The following is a 22502-nucleotide window of genomic DNA, read 5'->3' on the forward strand; positions in this document are numbered from 1 at the left end:
TTTATTTTTTATTAAGTTAATGCAACATATGATTGGTCATTTGAAAATGGTACTCAGGCAGCTAGTACTTAACCTTTTCCATGTTACATATTTCAGATTATTCCAATTTTGGACATTTCAATTCCAACATTACTGATTATACACAGAGTCTTGTACAAAAAAGAAGGCATGGGTTTGAAAACGTTCAACGTACACATGTATCATTGTCACAAGCATTTTAAAATGTGCACTGTGTACACATTTGAATTTGATATGTATTTTTGAAATTGTGATGGAGAAAATAAGGACAAGTATTAAGAATTGAAATCTAACAGAGCATTTGGAATCAGAAAGTAGTTTATTTAACCTTAAGGTGGTCAACATACAATAGCAGAGAGTACTATGTGAATGTGGACAAAGGAGATGTTTTCACAGAGATATTTATATAGGTAGTTTATACGTCATAACCATAAGATAATCACTCGATGTTTCTGCAAGCTTAGTTTCCTTAGAGACATCTCAGTTTGATATACAAGATGTGGTTTGTTCTAATAAAGCATTGACCTCGAGCTGACCTGACATACACTTAGTTTTTGAGCTCTGTTGACGATTAGAAATGAATATACTGACAAACAAGCAGACAAGTTCTTTCAACAGAGACATATAAAAATTACCATTACAGAAATATCTGAGTTTGGATATCCCTATCTTACTAAGAAAAGTCGACAAGAAATGTTGTAGAGCAAATCAAAAGCTGTTCAGCAACATATAGCAAGTTTTGGTCCCTTGTGTACAACCAAAAATACAACCGCAAAGTTGCTTCAGAATATAGTGCACCTTGTCTGCCCACTGCAACGGGCTTATCCGCGCTATATTTTACCAGCCGTAACTACGAAACCTCATGTAATTCTACACACTTAGAGCAGGCCAAGCCATTTAAAATGAAAATAACCTGTTTCCAAATTGAATTATACAAGAACAAGTATAAAAACAACAATAAAGTAATTTTCACTATTAGAATTAACTCACACATCCATTCCCCTCATTTTCCTTCAGAAAAGGGTACTTAAATATCAGAGCTTTACACACTTGCACATACTCATTTGTACACTCTAAAAAGTGTATTTGGGCAGTAGTTCCTATTATAGACTTATTTACATTAACCTCAATTAATTCTTTTGCCTTAGTTCCTACAACTTACTTTCATGAGTTCAATTAACTTAAAAGTCACACATTTTATCTCAAAATAACTTTTTACTTTGAGACTACGTGAAACAATTAAGTTTAAAGCAGCTTTACGTCTGACGTCATTACGTAAGCTTTGCGCGAGGCAGATCTCTGGTACCGACAACAGGTGCGCCCCGCTTTTTCTTCCGAACATCGACGGTCGACGTGACTCGGATAAAACAGTAAGTATGCTACCCACCATAACCAAACATTTAATAAACCTTAAAAAAAAAAACAGACTGCACTGTAAAAAATCTAACTTCAAATTTAGTTGATTATACATTGAAATAGTGAGTTGGGAATAGAACTCAATTGTGTGATAGTTCATCTAACACGAAATGTATTGTTCTGATCAACCTGTAGGCACAACATAAAAAATGTGTTGAGAAGATTTGTTTGGAAAAGTTGCTGATTAAGATAAACCTGCGCATGCTCTGTTCTAGTCATGCGCATGCTCAGTGGGAGGTTCGGGAATACGCGCGAAGGACGGTTGATTCCTCTTTGTTGTGGCTCGAAGTTTGGAGAAATTCAAGATTGAGGTAAATAACTAGTGATAGTTCACAAAGCATTTTAAAGTTACGTTTCTAGTTTTAACACTATCTTAAAGCCGTGAATATGTGAGGGAAATTGCCGTGGCATTGTTATATTAGCTAACTTTGCCAACTCGACTGAGCCATGGAAAGTTTGAATATGAGCCGTTTGTTTCATTTAATCAAATGCCCAACGTAACAGACTCAAGCAGGCTGTAACAAGCCTGAGCGCTTTCTTTATGTTCTATTTTGAAAATGTTATGTATCTTGTTGGCTGGCTTTTTTCCATTCCACCTTAAATACCGGAATAGGTAACGCTATATTGAGCCTCCTCGGTGTTTGTTGAGCTGTTTAAGGTAGAACGGAAAATTCAGGATGCTGACTACAACAACGCTCCTTTAGTCTGATATCATTTATATGAAAGCAGCAGGGTGTTATTACAAGATTAAGCCGTCAAAGATACAAAAATATCCGTATTGTCTGAATCAGACCTACTATTTGTTTTTTGTTTTGCTTTTGAGAAGTTCGTAGGTGTCTAACAGCACTAGCACTATACCTAACATCGTCTGTTTCTCAAAACATTTAGCTAAATGTAATATATGTGTGTGTGTGTGTAAATAAATTACAAAAACATTAAATAACGTTACATAGAGTTTGTGGTTCTGTAATTGCATTTACAAACTATAATTGTGTACAATGACAATACTAACACTAATATTGTTTTCATTTTCAAGGAAAAAAGGGATACATTAGATGAAGTGCAAAATCTGCTCTTTCACAAGCCAAGACACAGACGTTGGGTTGAAGCACCACAGAGTACGCCATGGATTTCATGGTACACGCTGGCCCTGTTTTCACTCCAATTGTGTGTGTTCCTTGATATGTCGTTTTTCAAAATGTCACAGTAAATTATCTACATACATTTTCTTTACGGTGGAAGGAGGTTGTTGAGCAGGAACCTCTGGTTGGTCTGGTTCGAGAATGATGGCCAGCACTGTTCTTGGAGAGTCAGGTGAGTAGTGTTTGTTTGCTGTACTTGTGACTCTGGCCCATTTCAGCATATTTTTCTTTTTATAGTTTTTGTAGGATTGTTTCACACTGCAAAACCTAGTGTGAACCAATCTAGTTTACTTGTCTAAAATGATACTTAACTTTTTTTCCCCAGAACAGTTCCAAAACTGTTATAATGCGAAGTCATCAGCTGTTTGGATTATTTACTTATTTTTTTAGTTATTTACTTATTAACCAAGAAGCGTACAGCATTGTCCAACCACAGTAATGTTATTTAAAGGCAACAAGTTTTATCGCGCACAACATTTGTCACGAAAGCGTCCCAAAAGAGCAATTTTCCTGTGGGCTATTTTTTTGGCCTTGGGATGACGGGATGGTTTTTGTCTGGATCCCTGCATAACTGTTATCAACTGAATCAGTGTTTGTCTAGAAATGTTCAGGCTCTGTACGTAATGACTGATAATCTGTATTCTCTATTGTTTACTCCTCTCTCTCTCTAGATATGCAGTGAGTTTCGTAGAATAACTGCCATCAACCTGAAGAGTCAGTTTCATGATGCACTGGACACATGTGCCAAAACTCCTTAAACTGTACAGGAGTAGAAGGGCAGCCTTTGGAGGAGATGGGATGCATCTGTAGTATGTTTAATGCACAAGTTTTTGTGAAAAACTAAGTTTGTGAGGTTTTCACAATAAAATTTTAAAATATTCCATTTGTGCAATGTAGATTTATTATTTTAACCAAGTTGAATTTCTGAGTAGCGTAAAGGTATTTGACTCCTATTTGCAAAACTAAAATAACATGCTAAAAAACACTTTTAAAATTATTTAAATGTAAGCTGTATTTTAAGTACACTGTAAAAAGAAAACAGTTGATCCAACTTAATTGAATTGCTTCAATTGGTAACAAGTAATTCAATTAAGTTTATCCAACTTAATTGTTTAAGTTTAACCTTAAAAAAATAAATTGAAAAAACTTAATTGAATTACTTGTTACCAATTGAAGCAATTTTCTTTTTACACTGTATAGTGTGAGTGATAATGTAATGCTCAGTGTCACTTCGTCAGCAGTCATGGGGGTCCAGGTGTATGGAATGGCGTTGGTCTCTTATAGAACAGCGTTGGGCTCTAAACGTGTGAACACATGCTTGTTAACACGTTATTAAAAATTTGCGTGTTGACACGTAAAATTTTGTCGTGATAACGTGACCAAAATTGACACGTTTACACGCTTCTTAAGGTTTTCGCCAATGGGAGGCCTCAAATCCGGGCGTACTTACATATTCATGATAGGATTTACATCACACCCTGTAGCTGACACGAAACATAAATCCTTTGTGAACGTAGTCCCTACGTTTCATCTGAATTATTCATAACATAGTGAGCTAAGCACTGACCTGTGGCTACGTTGAGCCCTACATGAGCAGTGTGAAGACAGCAATACTAGTAAGCTGTTTATGTTTCACAATAAAAAAAAACTGTTGTTTAGTACCTTAAAATTTGTAAACATGCATATTATTATATAACTTCATTCATAACATGCTCTAAAGCTTTTCATAATTTTATAAGAAACAAACATCACTATTCACTCACACTGTGTGTGACACATACTGAGGCGTAATTCATTCACATTGATAAATTATGTGCATTCTTTTAATAGCATACTGGTAAACAATACAGTGTCAATACAAACCCATAGTGAAATTAACTTTCCAGATCCTCCTCTTTCTGTAAACATGTATACTATGTGTAAAGATACATTAATTTACTCATGTGTTATTTAATTATGTGTATGTACTTATATATGTTAAGAGAGGATAAATCTCCTTCAAAATTAAATTGAACAAAAAAATCTGAATTAAAGGGCTTTTTTCAGCAGTAAATTCAGTGGTGGTTGAAGTGAGGGGTATATATATATATATGTGTGTGTGCGCTTTTAAACGTATTTATGTTTATATAAATATTATGTTTGTATAATGTTTATACAAAATCTCATAAACATTGTTCAGAACATTAAACACTGGAATTGTTTCCGTTATTTGGTAAGTTAAGGCTTTATGTTGTTTCAGCAATAACGCCATACACCAGTAGGTGGCAGTAAAGCATCATGATTCACGAAATACACAAACTTAACGTGTTAACACGAAATTATACGCTGCGTGTTAACACGGAGAATCCAACACGTTTAGAGCATAATTTAAAACAGATGAAAGAAAAAAAAACAGGAATTCAAGTTTATAAAATGTATTGGACTAAAAACAATAAGCTCGTAGCCTACTTAGTGTATACTCAAATACCTACATGCAACATTGAGCCATGCTTTGGTACTGCGTTCTTATAATGTTTTTTGTGAATTGACTACACTCGGCTCAGAGTCACAGTCAGAAAACAGCGTTGGCCCACAGCAGGCTCAGTGTCACTTTTCTGAGTGTTCTTCGTCAGTAGTCATGGGGGTCCAGGTGTATGGAATGTCGTTGGTCTCTAAACGTGTTGGATTTGACCATGTTTTTTTTTTTATGAGATTTTGTATAAACATTATACATATATAAATACGTTTTAAAGCACACGCACACACACACACACATATATATATATATATATATATATATATATAAACCCCTCACTTCAACCACCACTGAACTGCTGAAAAAACCCTTTTTTAATTTAGAATTTTTTGTTCAATTTCATTTTGAAGGAGATTTATCCTCTCTTAATTTATATATAGAAGTAGATACACATAATTAAATAAAACATAAGTAATTTAATGTATCTTTTAACATATACATGTTTACAGAAAGAGGAGGATCTGGAAAGTTAATTTCACCATGGGTTTGTATTGACACTGTATTGTTTAGCAGTATGCTATTAAAAGAATGCACATAATTTATCAATGTCAAATCTCAGTATGTGTCACACACAGTGTGAGAGAATAGTGATGTTTGTTTGATATAAAATTATGAAAAGCTTTAGAGCATGTTATGAATGAAGTTATATAATAATATGCATGTTTACAAATTTTAAGGTACTAAACACCAGAGGTTTTTTATTGTGAAAAATTAACTTCCAGTTGCTATGGGGATCAGCTTACTAATATTGCTGTCTTCACACTGCTCACGTAGGGCTCAACGTAGCCATAGGTCAGTGCTTCGCTCACTATGTTATGAATAATTCAGATGAAACGTAGGGACTATGTTCACAAAGGATTTATGTTTCGTGTCAGCTACAGTGTGTGATGTAAATCCTATCATGAATATGTAAGGATTAGTTAAATGCTGTTTTAACTACAGTAACTGAAAAATATCACTGGTGAACAAGACAAAATACATATTCAATTATAACTGATATCACAACAAAAATATAGAATTAGAAACCGTACATAAAAACCCAACCAAAGTGTAGTGTAGCGAAACTGGTGGACTCTCTCTTTGTCTGTGTGTGGATGGATATAATCTTGGTGTGGGGACTAAAACTTGTTTACAGACTCACATTTTTAGTTATACAAATACACGCATTTTTGTGTGTGTACGATTGTTTACATGTGTAAGGAAGAGACGTTATAAAAAAATAACTAAATACTCTATAAAGGACTTAAATCCAGGATAATAAGTCTGAATTAATGAAGACATGGCCCCTGTGCATAACTCGTGCGGGAGCTGGCAACGCCAGCCATGGAGCTTTCCCATTGAAGCCAGTTTGCTACGGTCTCTTTTAAATATCATTTGATTAGAATACAACATTTTACATGTGCTTAATGAATATATTTTTTGTTAAATATTGGTTTTAATCATAACATAAATGTGTCGCTTTGTCAGTTACCAAAGTTACATCAGCCAGTAATGTTAAGCTACAACCCGGTCTCACACCTACTCTACACCCGTTTGGAAGCTGTTTTGATCGCTCGGGTTTTCCTGTTTAATCGTTTCCATTGTTATTTTTATATTTATATCTGTTTTTATAACCTACTAACCATCCATAGATCTATCTTTTAGATTGTCTCCGCAGGAATATTCATTACAGAGGCACTAAAACTGCCACCGGACCCTGGAGTAACGTTCTTGGTGTAAGTTACTAAAATTCACTAAAAGCGGTAAGTACCTGCAATTCCATGGCTACTACTGGCTGTTTTGCCTGTTCAGAGTGTGGCATGTTTAGTTTAACGCCCTTTTCCACCTCTAGCGATAAATATAGTGGTTGTATTTGTAGTAAGTGTCAGCTAGTTAGCTCTCTGGTGGATAAAGTGGACCAGCTAGAAGTGCGCATCCGGAGCTTATTATTGTTGAGGGATAAACAGCGAGATTCAGTGTTAGCAACTCCGGGTGCTTTAGGGAGAGTTAGCACCCCCACGACTCCGGCGTTAGAGCCCTCACAGCGGGGTGAATGGGTGACGTCTCGGCGTCATAGCCGGAAAGCTAAGGCTGATGCTAACGCTGAGGCCAAAGCTAGCCCACCGGGACACCACGCTCCTCCGATTCGCGTGTCAAACAGGTTTGCCCCGCTCAGCGAAGCACCCGCTGAGGAGCCTGTTAAGAGTGCTCTGGTTATAGGAGACTCTATTGTTCGGCACGTGAAACTAGCTACTCCTTTAGGGGCGCCGGCAGTAACAGTTAGCTGTTTATCGGGAGCCAGAGCGCCGGATATTAGTGGCAACCTTAGACTGTTAGCTAATAGGAGATATTCGAGGGTAGTCATTCATGTAGGGGCCAATGATATTCGTCTGCGGCAGTCTGAGGTAACTAAGGGTAATATTACAGAGGTGATTAAACTGGCCCAGACGATGTCCGATGCCGTAATCTGCTCTGGTCCCATACCAATGCGGCGTGGCGACGAAGCTTACAGCAGACTTTCGGCGTTAAACTGCTGGATGTCCAAGTGGTGTTCCGAAAATCAAGTGGGCTTTATAGACAATTGGTTACGTTTTGAGGGCAAGCCTGGTCTTATAGGTAGGGATGGTATCCACCCCACGCGGGAGGGTGCTGCCTTACTTTCTTGCAGTATAGCACATAGTCTTTTAGTTAGTCGGCAGAGTAGTGTAGATAGCTGCTGACAATCCAGAGCCGGGACCAGGCCGCAGACAGACAGGCTAAACCGACCGTCTGCGAACTGTCTTGAGGCGTCACCCAGGTTCAACTGTATTGAGACTGTGTCTTTCCCCCGAACTAAATGTAAAAGTAGAAAAACAAAATCAGCCTGTTTCAGCAACCTAATCAATATTAAATCATACACAACACCTAGCAGCAACACCTCAGAACTAAAATTTGGGTTACTCAACATAAGATCGCTAAACTCAAAAGCACTCATCGTAAATGATATTATAAGTGATCATAAATTCAATGTTTTCTGTCTCACGGAAACGTGGGTTAAACCAAATGAATATTTAGCACTAAATGAAGCCACCCCCCTAGGCTATAATTATGCACATAGCCCAAGAATATCAGGCAAAGGAGGTGGAGTATGTGTAATTTACCAAAATACCCTAGAAATTAGTCTTAAACAATGTGACACCTTTTCTTCTTTTGAGGTTCTCTCCACTATTATTACAAATCCGGTCACAAAAAAGGACGCATTTTTATTATGCAACATTTACAGACCACCAGGGCCTTACTTAGAATTTCTGAAAGAATTCAGCGATTTTGCTACAAACCTAGCGGTGTGCAATCATAAAGTTATAATTGTAGGAGATTTCAATATCCATTTCGAGAAGGAAAGTGACCCACTAAAAAAGGCATTTACCTCAATCTTAGACTCTATTGGTATTACTCAAAATGTAACAGGGCCTACACACTACTGCAGCCACACTTTAGACTTAGTTCTGACACTAGGTCTTAACATTGACAAAATTAATATCTTACCGCAATCCTCAGCAATCTCCGATCATTACTTAATTTCATATGAGCTACGTTTTATCCATAATCTATGTAAGAACCCTCGCTATTCTACAAGGCGTGTAATAAAACCATCTACCGCCCTACAATTTATAGAAAACCTACCAGAACTATCGACCCCAGTTCCAACTCCATCAGACCCAATGGACCTAGATGTACTAACTGACTACCTAGAAAATACCTGTCGATCTACTTTAGAAAAGGTAGCACCACTTAAACATAAAAGTATAAGACAGAAAAAGCTCGCACCATGGTATAACGATAAGACCCGTACTTTAAAACAAACATTACGAAAACTAGAGCGGAAATGGCGATCAACCAAGCTTGAAGTGTTTCATTCTGCCTGGAAGGACAGCCTTATAGAGTATAGAAATGCCCTCACTAAAGCTCGCTCAGCATATCTGGCCTCGCTGATCTCCAATAATAAAAATAATCCGAGAGCACTGTTTAGTGTGTTTTCTAGAATTACAAAAAATCAAGCAGGTTCTGAACAACTAATTCCAGCAACTCTCACCAGTAAAGATTTTATGGACTTTTTTAATAATAAAATTGAGAATATTAGACAACAAACTCTAGCCACAGGATCAAATCCATCCTGGCTGCCACCTGATGTGAATGAAATAAAACATAATATAACTGTAAAAGAAAGACTTGAAACCTTTTACCCACTCCCACAATTAGAACTAGAGAAGATTATCACCTCCGCAAACTGTACAACTTGCACACTTGACGCAATTCCCACAAAGTTGCTCAAAGAAGTACTACCAGCTATTATTGATCCTCTTTTAACTATAGTAAACTCATCGCTTAGTCTGGGCCATGTACCCAAAGCTTTTAAACTAGCAGTTATTAAACCTATGATCAAGAAACCAAATCTTGATGCTAGTACACTGTCTAATTACAGGCCTATTTCTAATTTGCCATTTCTGTCTAAGATCTTAGAAAGAGCTGTGGCCCAACAACTTAGTTCATATCTACATAAGAATCATATATATGAAAAATTCCAATCTGGATTCAGGCAACATCATAGTACAGAGACAGCTCTAGTCAAGATAACAAATGATCTTCTTCTTGCCTCTGATCAAGGCCACGTATCCCTGTTGGTGCTTCTTGACCTAAGCGCAGCCTTCGATACAATAGACCACAATATTCTCATAGAAAGGTTAGAAAACATGGTTGGAATCACAGGGACAGCCCTATTATGGTTCAAATCTTACTTAACGGAACGTTATCAATTCGTAAAAGTAAACAATCTAAATTCAAATTATTCTAAAGTAAGATTTGGAATTCCACAAGGCTCTATTTTAGGACCATTATTATTTACATTATACATGTTACCGCTAGGCACAGTTATAAGAAACCATGACATTAACTTTCACTGTTACGCAGACGACACACAATTGTATATTTCAGCCAAGCCCGATGACAAACACAGATTAAAGAAAATAGAGGACTGTGTAAAAGACGTGAAAGGCTGGATGTTGCGTAACTTCCTCCTTCTAAACAGCAACAAAACAGAGGTCCTGCTTTTGGGTCCAAAAGTGACAAGAAATAAATTATCAGATTTAATTTTAGATCTAGCTAACTTTCCAGTTAAACCTGGTTCAGCAGCAAAAAATCTTGGTGTCATAATTGACCCGGATTTATCATTTGATCAACACATAGGTAGTATCACTAGGACAGCTTTTTTACATCTTCGCAATATTGCTAAGATTAGAAATGCCTTATCCCTCCAGGACGCAGAAACATTAGTACATGCCTTTATTACTTCAAGGCTTGACTACTGTAACGCACTACTGTCAGGATGCACCAGCAGCAATTTAAGAAAACTTCAACTAGTTCAAAATGCTGCAGCTAGGGTCCTCACTAAAACTAGAAAATTTGAACATATCAGCCCAGTTTTATCATCACTTCATTGGCTGCCTGTTAAATTCCGCATTGACTACAAAATTTTGTTATTAACATATAAAGCTCTACATGGGCTTGCTCCTGAATATCTTCAAGATACAATTTCCTATTATGAGCCTCCACGTTCACTCAGATCACAGAATACTGGATTTTTAAATGTTCCCAGAATTCAGAAGGCCTCAGCTGGGGGAAGAGCCTTTTCTTATAAAGCCCCCCAACTCTGGAATGATCTTCCAAAAAATGTTCGGGACTCAGACACAGTCGCAATCTTCAAATGTAGGCTAAAAACTCATTTGTTTAGTTTATCATTTGATAGCTAATGCTCCCCCATAGATAAAGGCGGCAGATCCGGGGGGTCCATGGACACAGGGAATTATAGTATACTGAGACGCTGGTGCTGTCGTCCCGCCGCTTCTCGCGATCACTCAGGTTTGTTGACGGTGGAGCGGAGGGATGCCAGTGTTTCAGGATGCTCCCGTGTCTGTGTGTCCTTCTGGTTCTCTCCTTTTAGTTAATGCTGTCATAGTCAGATCTGCCGGAGTCATTAGCCACACTCTGGAAATTTTCATATTTTCTACTTTACAAACACAAAACAGTTCAAAACTAATTCCATCCCTTTACATCTTTCCGAGTAAACGACTGCCCACCTGTCTGTCTGGACACTGATGGATGACTGTCGAGATCCTCCTCCACGCTTCAGACCAGCTGCCCACGCTCCAGCAACCACCAAGTGCCTTGAAGCTGTCCCTACACTGAAGTTCTCATGGACTACTAACTATCATCACCAGTAGATTGACCAGAGGAGGATGGGTCACCCCTTGTGAGCCTTGGTTCCTCCCAAGGTTTCTTCCTCAGCTGGGGGAGTTTTTCCTTGCCACTGTCGCCCCTGGCTTGCTCACTTGAGGGTTTTACATTTGTCTTTACATTTCATGTCAAATCTTGTCTTACTGGAATTCTGTGAAGCTGCTTTGTGACAACATCAGTTGTGAAAAGCGCTATATAAATAAATTTGATTTGATTTGATATAGTAGTCTGCAATTCGTGACATATCGCATATTTTCAGCATGAATTGCAGTCTCCTATATATGTGACTATACCACGAGTAGGTGTGAGACCGGGTTGTAAGCTATCACTACCTCAGGATGTAAAGGTCTTCCATGTGTCTTAGCAAATTGCAAATAATTTAAATAAATGTTTTACAGTTACTGAAAGACATCTACGAAGAAATGTACTGCTTAAATTTTAATTGTTATTTTATTTTATTTTATTTTTTTTACAGAATATTTGTATGTTAGCATCTGCTAATGTTAGCTAGCATCCAGTTAAAAGTTCTCCTGTTCCACCTTAAACAGAGTGACAGTTATTTTCTGATGAAACAAGAACAAAAAGTAACTGCTTCAGCATTTAAAAAAGAACAGAAAACTCCAGTATTGTGCTTGTAAATAGGGATTAACATTTAGTGCTAGTTTTGCTATGCTGTGTGTGTTTTGAAAATAACATTGTGTTTGGTATTTAATATGCAGACTTTTAACTTTGGGAATTGTGTCAGTATAACAATTAATTTATGTTTTGTATTCTTTATTCCAGATTGCAAACATATGTTCCTGCACTTTTTTAGACTTCTGTTTTTTTTTTAAACTTCCTGCTATATATATTGTGTTGAAAAAAAAGCGTATTTGACAATACAAGAAATTGTATAAAACTTTATCTAGACAGTATAATAATTACATTAAGCAAGACCATACATATTTTTGCACAAATCACTAATATAAGCCTTTTAAAATTCTAGTCAACTGAATGGAGAAAAAACACATAGGGAAGAAATATGAGCATCTGCAATATCTTCAGACCATTCAGCTATTTATTATAATGTTTGTAACAGCTATTTAATACTAAAATTTAATTCAAATCAAATCAAATTGTATTTATATAGCGCTTTTCACAACAAAAAGTCGTCACAAAGCAGCTTTACAGAGATCCGGGTCCAAGCCTCCTATGAGCAAGCCAGGGGCAACAGTGGCAAGGGAAAACTCCCTCAGCACATGAGGAAGAAACCTTGGAAAGAACCAAGACTCATACGGGGAACCCATCCTCCTCGGGTCCACACCGGAGACACAACAGAGAACAGAACAGAAGTAAAAGTGAAATGATGACAGATGAAGGGGTTATAGTAATGTAAATGTAGTATATTAGTGATGTATGAGTCTGAGGAAGGAGAAGGTGATCAGGGATTCTGTGTGAATTAAAAGTAGGTGCAGAGTTAATCTGAGGTAAAACAGCATGGCCAAGCATGATAGTGTAGATGAGACAAGGCCAGGATCTTGTACAGGATACACAGGGGCTGGATCAGGGCAACACCTGGAGAGCAGCAGGACATCTCAAAGCATGAGAGAGAGACAGGAGAAAGAAAACCAGACAAAGGGAACAAAAAAATACAGAGATTAGTAGGGTCATGGTAAAGAACAGGCAAATTTGTCCTGCGAAAAAAGCTTCCACGGGTCAGGCAAGAGAACCCAGTGACAGACAGCGTGTTGGCGGTTACTAGAAAGCTAACTAAAAAAGCTGTAGCTATGGTAGTATGACAGGGTTAATACAGAACAGTGATAATTAACCTGATGCTGTGTATGGGGAAAAAAGTTTGTTCCATTTAGGGGTGGGGTGGGCGTGGCTAGGTCCCAGAGGAGGTTTCAGAGCACCTGTAAGTCCAAAATCGATGACGAAAGGAGATTCACGGTGAACGTAGTCTTCTAAGACCCACCCACCCTTGAAACTTCTGTCAAAACTCAAGCAAACCACGAAGCAGACTCTGGAGAGATTCCAGAAGCAAAAGACCTTATCAGCAAAATCCAAAAAACAATAATGAAAGCAAAGACTGGCAAAATTCAAATGAAATAATGTCAAATAACTGCAAAGAGTATCTTATAAAAATAAACTTAGCACAAAAAGTAAGGAAATTTGTGTTTGGTAGATTATTTTTTTTGTTGTAACAATGCTTATTGGCAGTTTATCTCATACCGTTGGAAAGCCTGTTAATTTCCCCTTTAAACGGTGCCACATTTGTAAGGAACATGCATTTGTGGGATGAGCAGTAGAGCTGAGAATGTGGGTTGCGCCTCTTTAAAAGGTAAATGTGGCATCATTTAACAGTCTTTCCAACTGTATAAGTTTTTATAGCAAAGTTGTATAATTAGTGTTCATTGTAAGTTGAACCAGAAAACTATCTTGCACTGAAAAATTTTAAATATGTTTACTGTATCATCTTTCAATAAGAATATAATTAATTAATATAATGTGTGTGTGTATTTATTCATTTTTTTTTCCACATAAGATATCAATCCAGAGGTGTCTTACACGAGGAGAAAAAAAATGTTGAACTGATGGAGGATGAATGCTGATGCAGCACCACAGACACTTGTGATAATGGGCAGTCTTTGAATTTACCACAGCCTTCATGAAGCATTTTAGACAGCTGAAATTCGGTGTGGCTTTTTTGAATTTGTTCTGAAAAACGTGAGTTGGTGTTGTGGGCTGTGTGACAAGAAGTTTGTGCAGTCAACTAATACGTTGTGATTAGCAGCTATTGGATTCTGGATTTTTCAAGCCCCAAAGAGCAGAGGAGCGCGCGCCATGTCAGGTTGGTAACAGTCATTTTGTTTGAAGTTTGTGTTTTTTTTCTTTAGCCATCTCAAGTGAACAAAGTCATCAAAACTTTTTATTGCATTAGGCTTACTTTTCTAATGTTTGCTGCAGCTAGCCAACGTGTCATTATGATGAATAGCAAGTGTTCTAGTTAGCCTTTAACCCACATTATGTAATGTCTGAGCTAATAGCCAGGTCGTTAAATTTTGAAATTTGAATAATTACTTACAGTCTACTTGAGGTTGAGAAGTAAAATGTTTCTATCATTGTTTCTCAATATGACAACTTTAGAATGTGATCATATACATTGATATATGAATCACGCTATATTATAGGGTAAGTGTACTTTTTAAGGCCATGTTTAAGGTATGTTTAATAGATATTCTTCTGATTTCTATTTGATATCTGTGGGGAAAAGGCAAGGTCATTTGAAAATGTATGCATTTGTTTATGTACATGTTTAGAATATTAAATGGTGATATTTTATGAAATATGTCAGAAGTGTGGTATGGACCTTATTGACAAAATAAAAATGTTGTTGATTAAGGAGGCCTTGACTTACATAGGGGTGTGATTATTTTCGTAACTGGGATTTTCTCTCAATAGAGTTAATGGTGTTGAATATAGATTCTTATAAACTAGGTGCACTGGGATAGACACTTGACTCCCACAATACACACTCCAGCCACTGGGGGGGGGTCTTACTTTTCTTGAGATCTTGAAGTGGAGCCTTTAAAGGGGAGGACCTCTGGTTTTGGAGGCCAGATACCGGAGCGTCGTTTTGGATATATATAAGATGGTGGAAGTTTTGGCGCTGATTTTTCTCTAGCACTCTGGAAACTGTTGCACCTCCAGATTACTACCTACCCTTTTGAATAATCTCTACATGCTTGGGCTGGTCGACCATGGAGTCAGCGCTTGGGTTCTTCGAGGATCTTTAGGTAAGAAGAGTGAACCCTCCCAAGTTCTCATTTCATCACAATAGATTTCAACACCTTATTTTCGTGATCTAATTGTTGGCTGTGTGATTGTAACTTGATAGTTTTGTGCTCTGTTGAGGTTAGCTGTTTGCTAAGGTGGGTATTGGATTGCAGAGTTGCTTGATTGTATACAGTCTAGACCTTTGGTAATTGGGTATGTTTGGTTGAGTTCTCAGGAAATCTGATTTGGTGGTGTTGATTTGACTCAAAAATACCTGTTGGAAATTGTGGCCTACTTGGGGCTTCTTGAGTTGTATGTGTTCTTTCAGAAGTCCTATGAGAGGACTTGAGGTAAGGTGGCCAAAATTGTCAAGTACTTTTAGTTTTGTAGTCATACTTTGGTGGTACTTAGGGATTTTAGGCCAATAGGGGAATATAGGTTACCTCTTGGTGTTTGAATTTTAGTAGCCTTAGAGTTAGGGGTCTCTGGTCTGTCCTCATTTCGGCTGGGGGGCTTTTGGTATTTTTTTAATTTTTTCCCAAAAATGTCTCAGTTTGATCCGGAAAGTTTTATCCAAGCCCATCTGCAGACAACGGACTGGATAAAATTAAAGAAGCCTCAGTTGCTCCAGCTTGCTGAATATTATGAGATTGAGGTAGATTCAGAGTTGAATAAAATTAAGATAGTAGATCCTTGCTCAGTCCCTAGGTTTGAGTGACTCCATCATTGAGGCAAGATTGGCTAGGGAACAAGCAGAGAAGGGTAGGCGAGAGAAGGAGAAGGATAGTTTGCGGGAGCTGGAGTTAGCTAAGATTGAGTTGGAGAAGGTTAAACTCTCGCAGATGGAGAGTCAACAACAGCGCAGACATGAGACTCGGTTTGATGTATCCAAATGTCTACATCTAATGCCAAAATTTCAGGAAGACGAGGTAGATGTGTTTTTTGATGCCTTTGAGAATATAGCCACGGAATTAGCTTGGCTGGAGAATTGTTGGACCATTTTGGTTCAGAGTGTCATGTAGGGGAAAGCTTGGGAGGCAGAAACTTACAGGCACAAATTCCGTTTTCTTAGACGTAAGTTAGCGGAAACCTATTTGGATGTAGCTAGGCAGCAGGAGGCAGTGTTTGAATGAAAGCATGTGAAGTTTATACTTTTGCAGATTTAAAACAGCTTGTTCTTATGGAACAGTTCAAAAATAGTCTACCTGTTCTTTAGGAAGTGTACATTCAGGAGCATGGGGCGACTGAAGTTAAAAAGGCTGCTATGATGGCAGATACTTACGAATTTACCCATAAGGAGTCGAGAGTGAAAGAGAGATCAGTGGTTGGTGGTTGGAGAAAGGCTAATATAGAGGTTAAATCAGCAGAGACTACTAAAAGTCATAGGGAAGGGCCATCTGGCTCTAAACCTCATAGTCAACTTCAAAAACCTGTAAATTCTACTCCCTCGGGAGAAATAATCTGCCATTATTGTAGAAAACCTGGCCATAGAAAAATCAGGTTGTCCAGTTCTGCAGAAGCGCAGTCGTGGGTCTTATACTGATTCTTCAAAATCTGTGGCATTGGTAGTTGGTTCAGAGAGGACTATTAGTTGTGTGGATCCTGAGTCTGAAATAACCCCCTCTCTGTATGATGGGTTTGTCTCCTGGGGTACAGTGTCCATTGGTTCTGGGGAGCCAGAAACCAAAATTAAAATTTTGAGGGACACTGGTGCAGTTCAGTCCTTGTTGTTACAAAGGGTTCGTGATTAGCCAGTTTCAATGACTCTTCAGTGTTGATTCAGGGTGTGGGAAGTTTGTTTGGGGCCATGCCATTGCATAAAGTGTACCTACCCTCTAACTTGGTAAATGGCTATGTTAATGTAGCAGTAGTGCCATCATTACCAGTCCCTGGAGTTTCTATGCTATTGGGGAATGATCTTGCTGGGGTTCAAGTGTCGGTAACCCCATTAATTAGTCACATGCCATGTGAGGTACCAGAAACAGGAGGCTTTGGCCAGGGAGTATCCTGAGGTGTTTTCAGCCTGTGTCGTTACCCGTGCCCAGTCTTGCCCCAAGGGGGTGGTTCCACAGAGAGGGCTGGAGGAGGCAGCATTTGAGCTTGGAGATACCTTCTTTGGAAAACTAGGTTAATCGGATGCAGCTCAGTTTAATAGGGAAACCTTAATCAAGGAGCTCAAGGAAGGACCCTGAGTTGGCCTCATTGTGTAAGGGGGCTGGTACACGGGAGGAGACAGAGGAGTCAGCAGAGGTCTTCTATATACATCAGGGAGTGCTTATGCGGAAGTGGAGGCCTCCTTATCATCCTGCTGTTGAAGATTGGAGTGTTGTGGAGCAGATTGTGTTGCTGAAGAGTTTTAGGTTGAAAGTGTTGCGCTTGGCACATGAAGCACCCATGGCAGGGCATGTGGGTATTCGTAAAGCCCAAGAGAGAGTCTTGCGTTATTTTTATTGGCCGAAGATGCATCGAGATGTAATCTCCTACTGTCGGACATGTCATGCTTGTCAGCTAGCCGGAAAGCCAAATCAGAAAGTGCCTTGTGCACCATTGTGTACTCTTCCTGTGGTGGAAGAGCCATTTTTGCGAGTGACGATAGATTGTGTTGGATCTTTGCACAAAACAAAAAAGGGTTATGAGTATCTGTTCACTATATTGGATGTGTGTACTAGATTTCCGAAGGCTGTACCCTTGAGAAACATTAAGGCAAGAACTATAATTGAGTGTTTGTTTCAGTTCTTTTCTCGGTTTGGGCTGCCTCGTGAGATTCAATCAGATCGTGGTTCAAACTTTACATCTGGTGTTTTCCAGGAAGTAATGTGTGAGCTAGATATTAAGCAAATTTGTATTCATTAAAGGAGCAGGAACACTCTTGTCTGTGATGTTTCTCTGTTCTCTGAGACCTCCTGTAACAAAATGCACATATGGCATTTGTTCAAAACTGTGATCTTCAAAATAAAATTTGGGCATTTAAATAATCTAACAGCGATTATGGAAAAGCGAAGAACCACTATGTTAGTACACGATAGGTTTCTGAACAGGGGCTCAAGCACTCATGAATAATAATTTACAAATAAACAAATAAGCGCTCATTTATTCTGTTTCATCCTGAGTAAACAGACATCGGTGTGCATTTACCTCAGATCAGTATCTGGTAATGAGGGACAAACAGGTTTGTACTCACAGTAAAATCTTTAATGCTTTGTTTTAGACAGAACATTACCTCAATATCTGCATTGATTGCATTGATACAAGGAGGTGTACGCATGTGCAGTCCAAAATGCCTTGGGCACTGAGTTGTCACTCAAAAACTCATTAGCCAATGGGAAGGCACCCCTGAGAAAACCCGTCCACACGAGAGCTTTTTGCCAAAACTGCTTGCAAAACTCAAGGATCCAGTGTACAAAACTCAGAGAGCTCGTGCACAGAACTCGTGCTGCTGGTGCACAAAACTCAGAGAGCACACGCAGAACTCAGAACTCACGCACTAAAGCCATGGAGCGATTCATTTTTGGCACAAATCTGATTCCATAATCCTTGGAATCCTGAAGGCTCCAAAAAGCTGCGCGAGCCTATTCTATACTTCACTCAGCACATGGAGCATTTACAAAAGAGGCGCGAGCCTAATCTTTATTTTTTTTTTAGCGCATCTGTAACATTCCAAAATGTTGCGCGAGCAAATTCTTAATTCTCGTAGCAACCGGAGCGTTAAAAAGGGTGGCGTGAGCCTGCTGTTTATTTTTAGCGCATCCTGAAGATTCCAAAAAGCTGCAAAAGCCTGTTCTTAATTCTTGTAGAAACCGGAGCGTTCCAAATGATGACGTGAGCATGCTGTTTATTTTTAGCATGTGCTGAAGGTTCCAAAAAGCTGCACGAGACTATTCTCAATTCTCGTAGCAACCAGAGCGATCCAAGTAGTGACGCAAGCTTGTTGTTTATTTTTAGCGAATCCTGTATGGAACCTGATGGGTGCCAAAAAGAATCGCACAAAAAAAAATTAATATCAAACGTAAAACTTAAAGGTTACCCTCTACTCATGTGTTTACCTAGCTTGACTGGAAATAGGAATCCCATCTTGATATATACAGTTATACATTTTATGGACTAGAAGAGGTCTCCATATCTCAGCTTTGGGATATGGTAGAGCGAAAATAACCACACCACTGTCTTTGTCAGGACTTCCCTGACACACGGTGTGGGTTTGGAGAAGATCTGAGGAGGTCACAGTTTTCACCCAAAAAAAAATAAAATAAAGGGTACCCCATTGTGTTTATTTATTTTTTTATTTTTTATTTTATTTTTTTTTTTTGTACTAAATTTTTGACCGTCTCAGACTTCCTCTAAACTCACGTTGTTGATTTAGGAGACCCTGACTTACACAGGGGTGTGATTATTTTCATCCCAAAGCTGAGATATGAGGGCTAACGTAACTGGGATTTTCTCTCAATAGAGTTAATAGTGTTGAATATATTGGAATTAAACATATGGGCTTGTTATACGTCCAATAAACTTTACAGGTTTTGCGACACAACAGAGGTGTTTCTGCACTTTCTGGCCTATTTCAAGCTAAAGTCTTCCATTTCCTTTGTTGCTTTAGGATGTCTTCATGCTGTTTATAGAAAAATCCATAGTCAGGATTTAAAAAAACAATTCAAACAAGAAGTTCAGCGCATGCTCTTTGAGTTTTGTGCGTCAGCTGCACGAGTTCTGTGCGTGCTCTTTGAGTTTTGTACGCCTCGTTCCTGAGTAACTGTAAACTGCTTATGCATGCAAATTTTGCACTTTACAGGTTTTGCGACACAACAGAGGTGTTTCTGCACTTTCTGGCCTATTTCAAGCTAAAGTCTTCCATTTCCTTTGTTGCTTTAGGGTGTCTACATGCTGTTTATAGAAAAATCCATAGTCAGGATTTAAAAAAACAATTCAAACAAGAAGTTCAGCGCATGCTCTTTGAGTTTTGTGCGTCAGCTGCACGAGTTCTGTGCGTGCTCTTTGAGTTTTGTACGCCTCGTTCCTGTAACTGTAAACTGCTTATGCATGCAAATTCATTAACTACAGAACTTCAAATGTAAAAGATTATGAGGTTATAGTACAAACGAGTATGCTACAACTGATGCTAAAGATCTCATCTAAATAACTTAAATTAACCTCCTATTTGCTTTTCTCCCTGCCCACCATTTTTCACTGCCCTACTCCCAAACTACTTTTTTTTTTTTTACTACAGTCCATCTTTACATAATTACATAAAGAAAATGAATTAGTTCATGTTCATAGTTAATTTTGAAAAAAATGTACTAACTTCACAGCTCCAAAAATAAACTACTTCACATGCTTTTGTTTATTTTTTTTCTCTCAGTAAATAAGCTTCTATTGCTTTCATATAACCTTCTGCAACCCATTTATCACCAGCCAAAACTCACTGCTACTCACTAACAAAAAATTAGTGTATGTGAAATTATATATTCAAAATATTACATTACACCAAAAAACAAGCATTGAGATTGAGAATGTATTTTAACCTATGTAGCTACTACTTTGTCTTCTTAATGTGTTTAAGCAGTTTTATTTCTTATACTGAGGGAAGCGGTTCTGTGACATAAAAAATGCTCACATCATCTTGTAAAATACACCATCAAACCACATAATTACTCAAATTAAAATACTCATGTATGAGCGTTTGTCATGTCATTTAAATGTTTTCTATATCAGAGGAGGAAAAAAGAGCTAGCTAGAGTTAAACAGGCTAGCTAAAGTTTGTCATTTGAAAAAAAAAAAAAAAACATATTTATGGGATGAAGCTGTTCCCTGAGGCTGGGGAGAGCTGCTCACGCGCCGCGGTCACTGAAAAGAGTGCGTATCTTCATCGTCTTCTTCTTCTGTGTTTTTACATCGGTTCTCTTCTGCCACCTTCCGGTTTCTCACTCAGAGTTCATTCATTTTAGAGCTGTCGTTCCAGTCCAGTCATCTTCACTTAAACTTAAATAACAATCTCCTCCCTTCAGCATGACACTGCATGTTTCCATATGTGTTTAATAAAATGCTCTGATCAGTGTAGTGTGCTAACTGCAATCCCAGTAAACATTTAGCCGTTGATTCAATGTTGAAATAACGTACTTGACTGTGGTCTAATCAACGTTTTTTTAAGGTTGAAAGTGAAAATGAAACAGAAGTTGAAAAGACGACTAAAAAAGTCACATTAAAGACGTCCTTTTAAAGCCGTTATTTCAACGTTGAAATCACGTACCTAAATGTCGTTCAATCAGCATTTTTTTAAGGTTGAAAATGAAAGTTGAAAAGACGTCCAAACACTGACGTTGAAAAGAAGACTAAAAAAGTCACATTAAAGACGTCCTTTTAAAGCCGTTATTTCAATGTGGAAATCACGTACATAAATGTCATCCAATAAACACTGGATTAAAGTTGAAAAGACATCCAAACATAAACTTTGAAAAGACGTGTACAGTAGGTTCCTTTAAGAATTTAATGCTTCAGACTGGTTTTTAATCAAATCAACTTTATTTGTATAGCGCCTTTTACAACTGACGTTGTCGCAAAGCAGCAGTTTCAGAACAGAACATTTAAAACAAAGCCCAATGCGAGCAAGCGGAAGGCGACAGTGGCAAGGAAAAACTCCCTCAAGGCTGGAGGAAGAAACCTTGGGAGGAACCAAGACTCACAAAGGAGACCCATCCTCCTCTGATCAAACTATAGATTGAATTTTAAATTATCACCAATGAAGTGTCATTATGCTACATAATAATAATAATGATAATAATCATAATAGTGACATCAATCTTGGGGCATAATAATAGTGCATCAGATTGGAAGAATCAGTCAGTGTTGCTTTTCAGTCAGAGTCCATTTCTACTTCAGTGTAGTTGATCATGGTGAGTGGTCAGAGGCTGGCAGCAGTAGATGGAGGTGAGCAGCTGGTCTGGTCTGGTCTGGGCCGCAGGAGAATCCAGCAAACAATCTTCCATCAGTGGGCCACCATTTTCTCAGAAAACGGTAAAGGGAAGCAGTTAGTTTAGTTGAGTGCAGCAGAGAAAAAGAGCATGTGACGGATCTGACTGTAACAGACTGGGAGGAGGGAAACCAGAAGGAGCTCAGGCAAGGACATCCTTCAGCTCCAAACAAGAGAAATTGTGAGCACATCATCCGCGTTTACCCTGATTCCCCATGTCCATGAGTTCCTGAAACGACAACCTTAAACTAGACAGGTTAGTTGCCAAAGGCTAAACTGAACAAGTGTGTTTTGAGCCTAGACTTAAACATAGTGACTGTGTCTGCGTCCCGAACACTAGCTGGAAGATTGTTCCAGAGCTGAGGGGCTTTGTAGGAGAAAGCTCCCCCCCCCCCGCTGAAGTCTTATGAATTCTGGGTAATAGTAAGAGGCCGGCGCCCTGATA

This window comes from Hoplias malabaricus, chromosome 13 (genome assembly GCF_029633855.1).
Source record: "Hoplias malabaricus isolate fHopMal1 chromosome 13, fHopMal1.hap1, whole genome shotgun sequence".
NCBI lineage: Eukaryota > Metazoa > Chordata > Actinopteri > Characiformes > Erythrinidae > Hoplias > Hoplias malabaricus.